The 8599-nt window shown below is 48.2% G+C and overlaps 1 long non-coding RNA gene across 1 annotated transcript; it reads right to left on the reverse strand.

Moving 5' to 3' along the window:
* Positions 1–530: 530 nt before the first annotated feature.
* LOC108519225 (uncharacterized) lies at positions 531–6059 on the reverse strand. Its single transcript, XR_001882573.1, has 3 exons — positions 5890–6059; positions 3465–5097; positions 531–846 (listed from the first exon to the last, which is right to left on the reverse strand). It is a non-coding gene; the product is annotated as an uncharacterized LOC108519225 (long non-coding RNA).
* Positions 6060–8599: the final 2540 nt, after the last annotated feature.

Here is an 8599-nt window from a genome sequence, read left to right on the forward strand (position 1 = left end):
CACTTTTTTCAAAGAATGCACGAGTTATGAGGTTTGAGGAGTGCCAGGGTACAGGATGCAAGGGGCCCAGTGCTGTGCCTGGCGCTTGGTGAGCTCTCCCGACTGCTATTCTTCCCACTGCTTCCTCTCTTTAGTGCTTTAGTGTCTTCCGACAAAGACACTCCTCCCCTTTCTCCTTCTCAGCCGTGTTTGTTCCCTAGAGACAGCTGGAGCTCCACCTCACAATAGCCCCTAAGTGGGGGGAGTGGGAGGCCTCTCCCTTGCAGCAGCCTGGCTCTGGACTAATCCTAACCCCTCCCCTAATTAAAGAGCATATAGTTTAGGGATTAAGTGTGCAGTGCTTAAAATTAGAGACCTGTGTGCCAATCCTGGCTTGCTATTCGCTGGCTGTGTGACCTGGGGCAAGTTACTTAGCCTCTCTGTGCTTCAGCTTCCTCCTCCCCCCCCCCCAGAAAAAAGGACTAATGCACCCACGTCACAGGGCTCTTGTCAAGATGAATCGAGCAAGTGCGTGTGAAACATTTAGCACACACTAAGCAGTCAATGAACATGCAGCTGTTCTTCAGGTTAAAGCCACACTGGCTATTGGATGTCTTTTGTTTTCTTTACTTTCGCAGAGCCGCCTCCCGGCATGGGCCAGTCTGGCTGGAAACTGTAGGAGGGAATAAGAGAAGGATCCATGTGAGTGCGTGGTCAAAATAGAAGTTGCCGTGGAAAGGCGAGAGATGAGTCTGCCAGGGAGAGCCTGTCTGGATGTCGTCAGCTGTGATGGGCCTACAGGTTGTCACGGACTTGGCGGCTCTCCGGCGCCTGCTGAGCAGTCTTCTATGTATAAGAATCCAGAGCCTGTCGGGATGAACCAGGGTGTGGGGAGTCAGTGTTAATGCACTTGGGAGCTGGGTTCAGCGGGGAGGTTCCTCAGAAGGGTCCGGACTCCATCACAATCATTGCAGATGGAGTTGGACTCTAGCCAGCGGAGAGGAGGAGTCACAGAAATGCTGTAGGGGCCAGAACAAGCTGATTTGAGCCCTAGGGGGTTAAAATTCTTTCTTCCCTCCCCACTCACCTCAGAAAAGTGATTTGGTACATTGTGACCAAGCAGGCGAAAATTCGATTCATTATCATCATAAATGCCTTCAAGAGTTGGTAGACCTAAGAGTGCATGGTGAAACCCCGTCTCTACTAAAAAATACAAAAAAAAATACTAGCCGGGCGAGGTGGCGGGCACCTGTAGTCCCAGCTACTCGGGAGGCTGAGGCAGGAGAATGGGATAAACCCGGGAGGCAGAGCTTGCAGTGAACTGAGATCTGGCCACTGCACTCCAACCTGGGCAACAGAGCGAGACTCCGTCTCAAAAAAAAAAAAAAAATGCAAAGGAATACTAGAGTCCCTCCACTTCCAAAAATCTTAAGAGTTGAAAGGGTGAATACATGTGCATATGGTCAGAGTTGAAACCTAAAAATGCAGGCACATGATCAACCCTGTGTAGGCATAGATAAGAATTAAGGAGTGTGTGGATTACCAGAACCCAGGGATTGGGCTGACGAGCTGGGGAGACAAATCCTCATTTTTTTTTAAGCCTGTGACACAGAACTTAGGGTGGCCCCTTAGGCCACCACATCCAGGAGAAATTCCCTATCCTAAGCAACCTCAACTGAGGGACGCATAACAGCCTCCTTGGGTGCTAAGCAACCCCAGTTAACTGGGATAATGGTTTTTCTTTGTGGGTGTACATTTTTTCACTCCAGGAGATTTGGGGTTATGTGACAGGCTTATGGGAATTAAAACCATAGTATTTTATTTTTCTGTTATATGCTTACTTGTAATGCTAAGATAATTTTGCCTATTAAAGTAAGAATCTAATCATCCTAATTTAAAATGTAATTGAGCAATTAGATGTGTGAGTTTACATTGAAATCTTACTAAACTTATGCTCAGTCCTAGAATATTTCAGAGCATTTTAGGTTCACAGTATATATACATTTAATTTACTAGCTATATGTGAATTAGTTATCTCCCCAGGGAGATTTTGCTCAAAACAGGCAAATGAGTTAAAAAAGAAATCCAACAGATGACTTTAAAGATGTTATTAAAGCATATCATAAACTCTGACAAGTCCTGAGGCAACCAAGTGAACCAGTATCCATGTAACCAGCACCAGACCAAGATGTCTCACAGTACCTGAACCTGGAAAACCCCTCGGCAGATCCCTCCTGCAGTCAGTCCCCCTCCAAGGGAAACCACTCACCCCAAACATTACATTTATAAACACAATATAAATTGTTTGAGATGTGTTTAGTTAATTACATTTGTAAACGCGATCAAATATTCGAAGACTTCTTAGAAGCAGCTGCTAAAACCCACTTGATATCAACAGAACAAAGATTTGTAAGCAGACTTAAACACTTAAGAGAGAATTAGGGTTGTGAATGTGTCAGTTTAATAAATTGAACTCCAGTTATTTAAACTCAAAGTAAACGTCTGAGTAGTCTTTTCTGGGCATAACAATGGCCCATGGAGACACTAAAAACTCAAATGAACATGCATATGAACAGTCATAGTCCAAAGGCGTGAAGAAATGTTCATGAAATGACGCATCATGCCTGTATCTTTCCTTAGGCAGAAGGCACATTTCCAACTCCCAAGGCCACTTTCAATGCCTTGGGCTTTGCAGATCATGCTCTTTTCTTGACACAGCATGCCTATATTGCCTATAATTTACTTTAAAATATTTCAAATAGATAGTGGGACATATTTTGAGTCTATACTCAGGGATACTCTAGGATAGTCAGTTAATGTGAATAGAAACACTACATACTCCATGGATGGGTGTTTAGCATTGGAAAGACTCATCAGAAGCCCACAATATATAGGGACAACTATAAGGGTTTCCATTGTCTTTATTTCCAATCAGTACAAGAGGGCTTGTTCATTTGCACAATGGGTATAAAATGATTTTCATGGGTGATCCAGTAGGATAAACAATGCATAATTAGCTGGAGATACAATACGGGTATGTACCGTCACTCTTGCATGAACAGGGTCTTAGAATGCAGCGGTCCAATAGCCTACAGAAGTGCTCCACATTCAGGACACCCTCTAGTCTTGTGCATGGCCAATTGCTTGACTCCATAGAACTTCAGCTGAGTTCTGCACTGGAATACTGTTGCCTCTACCCTTCATTAACATACCATCTAATAGGGAGATGGCTGGGACTTTGGATAACTCTTTCGTTAAGGGAACATCTAACAGGGCAGATGGCTGGAATTTATTGAGTCCTGGACTGGGCAGTTGTGGGGCCTGCTTGCTAATAAATGTGTGCAAATTTGGTGCGGGACTTGCTTTCATTATACTTTACTGGCCTAGTGGCAGGCTTGCGGGAAGGACAACAGGTGCCCTCCTTTCCCTGTAGCTATGAGAAGTTATGAGTATTAACTGAAGCAAGTCCAATGTCTGTGTCTTACCCAGTTGGTTGAGATCAGTTGACAAAGCAGAGGCTCAGAGGAGTCTGATGGTCGGGGGCAGCAGGCAGTGCGATGCCATGGAGCAGGCTGGGAGACACATCTTTGGTGGGACCATTCCAGTTCCCCCCAACAAACACACACACTTCCCCACTGACCGTCATCTGCTCCAGCTCTGGGTAAGTGTGCCTCGGGCCTCAGCTCCCTCAGATCCTGTGATGGCCTGCCTAGGGGCTCCTCCCATGGCCAGGACCTAGAAGATTAGGGTAGGAATGAGGGTGGATGGGAATTTCACTTCTATAGAATATGGCCTTGGAGCTCACGTGGGATTCTTTTCTCTCCACAACTTATCAAAGTGGTTGCTCTATCAGCTGTTTTGACAGTATCCCACAGCCCTAGCTACCTACAAATGCTCATCTTAGTGACAGAATCAGGTGGGCTTGAAGATACAATGCCTTCTCTTCCCTTGGAGGTCCTGTTGAAAATGGCTCTTTTGAGAACCAGACAGCAAGTATTATACTCAGTACGGTGCCTCCTCGCTCCACTTTACCTCTTTTCTTCCTTCCTTCTCCCTCTCTTCCTTTCTCTTTCATCCTCAGTATAGAGCTCTCGAGGCTCAAATCACGTACAAGCCAATCGTACAAGCACTTTGTCACTTGATGCTCCTGGATCCATGCTCAGCCTTAAGGGACAGAGAGTTTTGTTTCTCTTTCTGCTGTTTCTCCTGCTTCTCCCTGCAGTGAAGCAGCTCAAACCAAAGCCTTGAAGAAGACACCCCCTTTTGGTGTGACTTCTCTACTTTAAACCCTGAAAGTCATGCCAGGCGGCCCCTGACCTCACAAACAGTAGATCTCCCCTGGAGCCTCCAGAATATTCTAGAGTGCAGTGGGGGTGGCTCTTCGCTGCACAGTCCTGCCCACCGGACCCTTCCAGGGATTGCTCCAGGTGTTCTCATGGCTTCCTCCCCCGCTCCACCGAGCCCAGGTGCCCAGTTAGCAGGGAAGGCTGCACTGCCTTCCATGGTCTCCTTGTCCTTGAAGCCAGCCAGACGATCAAACAGTCACGATGTTGGCATTTGCTTACTTGGAAGTAAACAGCATTGCCAATATGGGGAAGGTGGCTGGCTGTGGGGAGGAGAAGGGAGCTGAAGTGGGAGGTATTTGGGGGGTGATTATTAGAGGTAATATGTAAATATCTGCTGATTGGAATCCTTGGGAAAGAATGTTGAAGAAAGTGATGTTCGACAGCCCTGTCATCCACAGAACCCTCTGTGAGTGGTGGAGAGGGTGGTTAAAGGCCTTTGATTTTTGTCCAGTGCCTCTGCAGCCGGGGAAGCAGGTTCCTCTGCCCCTCCCCTTGATCTCCTTGATGTCAGGTCCTGGCTCTGCTCTGGGAGGTGAGAGTGGATGGCCCCTCTGCCCTGCCTCTCACACACGTAGCTTGGCAGGTTTCTCCTAACAAAGAATTGTTGAGGGGAATCATTTCACCTAGACATGCTTACCCTTGTGTCTCATTAGGAACTGGGCCATTTTAACAGATCCAGAGAGGGCCCAGACTCTTCACTTTGACGTTTTTTGCTCCATCCAGGTACTGTGAAACTTCCGTAATCCTTAAGGATGTTGCAGAACCCTGGATCCTGAAAAGAACATGGGTTTGGAGTCAGAGAGACTAGGGTTCCAATCTGGTTCCTTGAACTCACTAGCTGTGTGACTTTGGGCAAGTCACTAAACTTGTCTGAGCCTCTGCTTCCTCATCTTAAACATGGAGATGTGTAGAATTGTCCTGGGGTTTAGTACACCCATGGACCAAATCAGTTCCCCGGCACACTCCAGTGCTCAAGAAATGGGGGTCTTCTACCCCTTCACCTTCCTGGGTGTGGAGGAGAGAGAGGACCTCTGGGCTGCACAGTGAGGCTGGACCCTGTTGACTGGCCCTGGTGCATGGGCTGCTTGGTGGAGCCCAGTTGAGGCCCTTGGGTCTGCTGCCGATGCAGCAGGTTATGTTTCTACAGCTTGGGAGGCCCCCGGCCCCAGAGTGCAAAGAGGCCTCCGAGCCTCTTGCCTCTCTGTGGGAAGCAGCCCATCCCAGGGAGCTCTGGGTGGGGGTGGGGCTGAGAATCACAGTCAAGGCAATTCAGTCGAGCCCGGAGCTGTCATTAGTTGTTCTGGCCCATAATTGGGATGTAACCACCCTTTGGCCCCCAATGAGGTTCGGGACCATGATTAGCTGTGATTAGCCTCTTCGTGCCTCAGAGTGCTGACTCTGCACTGTCCCCTCCTCTCCCGTCCCTGCCCTTCCCTTAGGGCCCTGCCAGAAACAGGCAAGAGCTTCCTGTGCAGAGAGACCCACACATGAGGCTCTTACCTCCTCTTTGCTCTGCCTGGGCAAGCCATAGCCTGATGCTAGGAAACAGACTTGACTGAATTACCCTGGTTCTGAGCAGCAACTGCCAGCTTCCTTCTGGTCTGGCTGGTGAGGAAGGTTGCTTATCCCAAGTGAAACTCAGCCTAGGGTGGTGTGGCCTGGTGGTGAAGAGAGCAGACCTGGGCCTTGGGTAACTTAGGAAGTCTTTCTGGGCTTTCATCGTTTGTACAATGAGGGCACTTGCCTCGTGAAGTTGCGGTGAAGATGATGTGAGTCAATAAGTCGGTCCTGCAGCTGGTCAGCTGATCACAGCATCTTCACCCAGCCCCTCCTACATCCAGATGCACACTTGTACACACAGGTGAGCAAGACAGACTGCGACCCCATCCTAGACACGTTTACATTTTGGAGAAACAGAAGTGCATCCAGCAGAGAAGGCTAAGGAGAAGCAGTATTGAGGTTGGAGAACCAGGTATTCTGGCTGCATGGATGCTGGAGAAGGAGACCAACTCAGCAGATGTGAAGTGCAGAGGGCAGTGCTGGACACAGTAGCTGCTCAATAAATCACAGCTCATAATAAGTCATTATGAGCAATGAGTGACATTGTAGGGCTTTTTGCATTGTGCCTTGGGAACACAGGAGGGAAGAGTTCTACCTGATGGAGTCCAAGATTTCTTTCTCAAAGGGTCAGCATTTGAGCTAGATTTTGAGGGATGAGTAGATGTGCTACAAAAAGAGGAAACAGTTCCTTTCCTTCCTCCCTCCATCCATCTCTCCCTCCCTTTTCATGAACACATTTTGATTCTCACTGTGTGCTGGGATAGGGCCTTCCTCATCCCTCTGTAGCCTGGTCCAGCCCTCAGGGCAGAGTCTGATGAGAGGGTTCAGGTTATAGTACCTGCAGTTCCATTAATCCCTAACGCCATCCACAGTTCACTGGCTCCCCTCTGCTCCCAAGCGAGGAGCAGAATCTCGTAATAGCCCCACCTGTGTCTTCTATTTCTTCTTGCCCCTCCCCACTTAGTGCTCTGGGCACACTAGCCTTGGCCAAGTCCCATAGAATGATCCAGGTTCCCACCACCTCAGGGCCTTTGTTCATGCTGTACCCTTTCTTCACCTCTCTGCCTAATTACTCCCATTCATTAGATGGAATGTCATTTCCTTCCTTCCTTCCTTCCTTCCTTCCTTCCTTCCTTCCTTCCTTCCTTCCTTCCCTCCCTCCCTCCCTCCCTCCCTTCTTCCCTTCTTTCCTTCTTTCCTTCTTTCTTTCTTTGTTTCTTTGTTTCTTTTCTTTCTTTCTTTCTGACAGAGTCTCACTCTATTGCCCACACCAGAATGCGGTGGCACAGTCTCAGCTCACTGCAACCCCTGCTTCCCAGGGTCAAGCGATTCTCCTGCTTCAGCCTCCCGAGAAACTGGGATTACAAGCATGCACAACCATGCCTGGCTGATTTTTGTATTTTTAGTAGAAACGGGGTTTCACTGTGTTGCCCAGGCTGGTCTCAAACTCCTGACCTCAGATGATCCGCTTGCCTTGGCCTCCCAAAGTGTTGGGATTACTGGCGTGAGCCACTGCCCCCAGTGGAACATCACTTCTTTAGGGAAGACTTTGACAACTCCATGGAGAAGATCAAGTCTGCCAGCTCGACCTCCTTGGAGCTCCCAAACTCCTATTGTTCAAAGCACCCATCATAATTTAAGTTACACACCTGTGCTATTATTTGATCCATGTCTACCTCCCCCACTAGACTATGCGCCCTATAAGGGGCAGGATCTCCGTCTGCTTTAAACACCGCTGAAGCACTAGAGCTAAGATTTTTTTGAGCACTTACTGTATGCCAAGTACAGTTCAAAATATTGTAGAGAAATTAACGCATTTAACCCAAGAAACGACCGTGTGAAGAAAATATTATAATCACCATTTTAACAGTGTGGAAACGAGAGACAGGAGAGTAAAGTAACTTGCCCAAGATCATCACACAGCTGTAAGAGGCTGGGCAGCGGGGTTGAATCTCAGCAGCTCACTTCCAGACCCTGTGTTCCCCGCCACCAGGACATGCTGCCCAGCCCGTGAAAAGTAGTCAATACATGTTTCTTATTCATTTATTCCCTCCTTCATCCATTCAACAAGTGTTTTTGAGGGCCCACTAGGTGTGAGAGGCCCTGTTTTAGGTGCTGGGATGCAGTAGTGGAGAAACTCAAGTCTCTGTGTCTTGGAGGGTACATGTTAGTAGAGGCCAGACAATAAACAAATTAATATAGAACAGAATGTCTGGTGGTGAAATATGCCAGGAGGAAAAGTGAAACCAGTTAAGGGGCGGAGAGTGGCTATTTTTGGACAGCAAGGTCAGAGCAAAGACCTGTGAGGGAGACAGCCCTGTGGATATCCCGGAAATGCATGTTCCAGGCTGAGGGAACTATATGGGCAAAGATCCAGTGGTGGGAATGTGTGTGCTGTGATGGAGGCAGTGATGGGGGAGAATGGAAGTGAGGAGGTCAGAGATGGGGAGAGGTCATGGGAGTCTGGGAGGCCAACCTAAAAGTTTGGTTTTATTTTAAATGCTGGGAAGCCATTGGAGGTGTCCACAAATGAATGAGTGAATGCATGGATGAATGAAATAGTGCAGCTGATTGCCCTGGCTTGTGTGGTGGGATCTGGAGATGGACAGAGGTGCAAGGGACAAGGAACAGATCCTTTAAACCTTGCTGCCTGGCCAGAGATGATGCTTTCTCAGCCAAGGCCAGGGTATGTAAAGTCTCAAGCCTAGGAGGGC

Source organism: Rhinopithecus bieti, unplaced genomic scaffold (assembly GCF_001698545.2).
Source record: "Rhinopithecus bieti isolate Rb0 unplaced genomic scaffold, ASM169854v2 scaffold_46101, whole genome shotgun sequence".
NCBI lineage: Eukaryota > Metazoa > Chordata > Mammalia > Primates > Cercopithecidae > Rhinopithecus > Rhinopithecus bieti.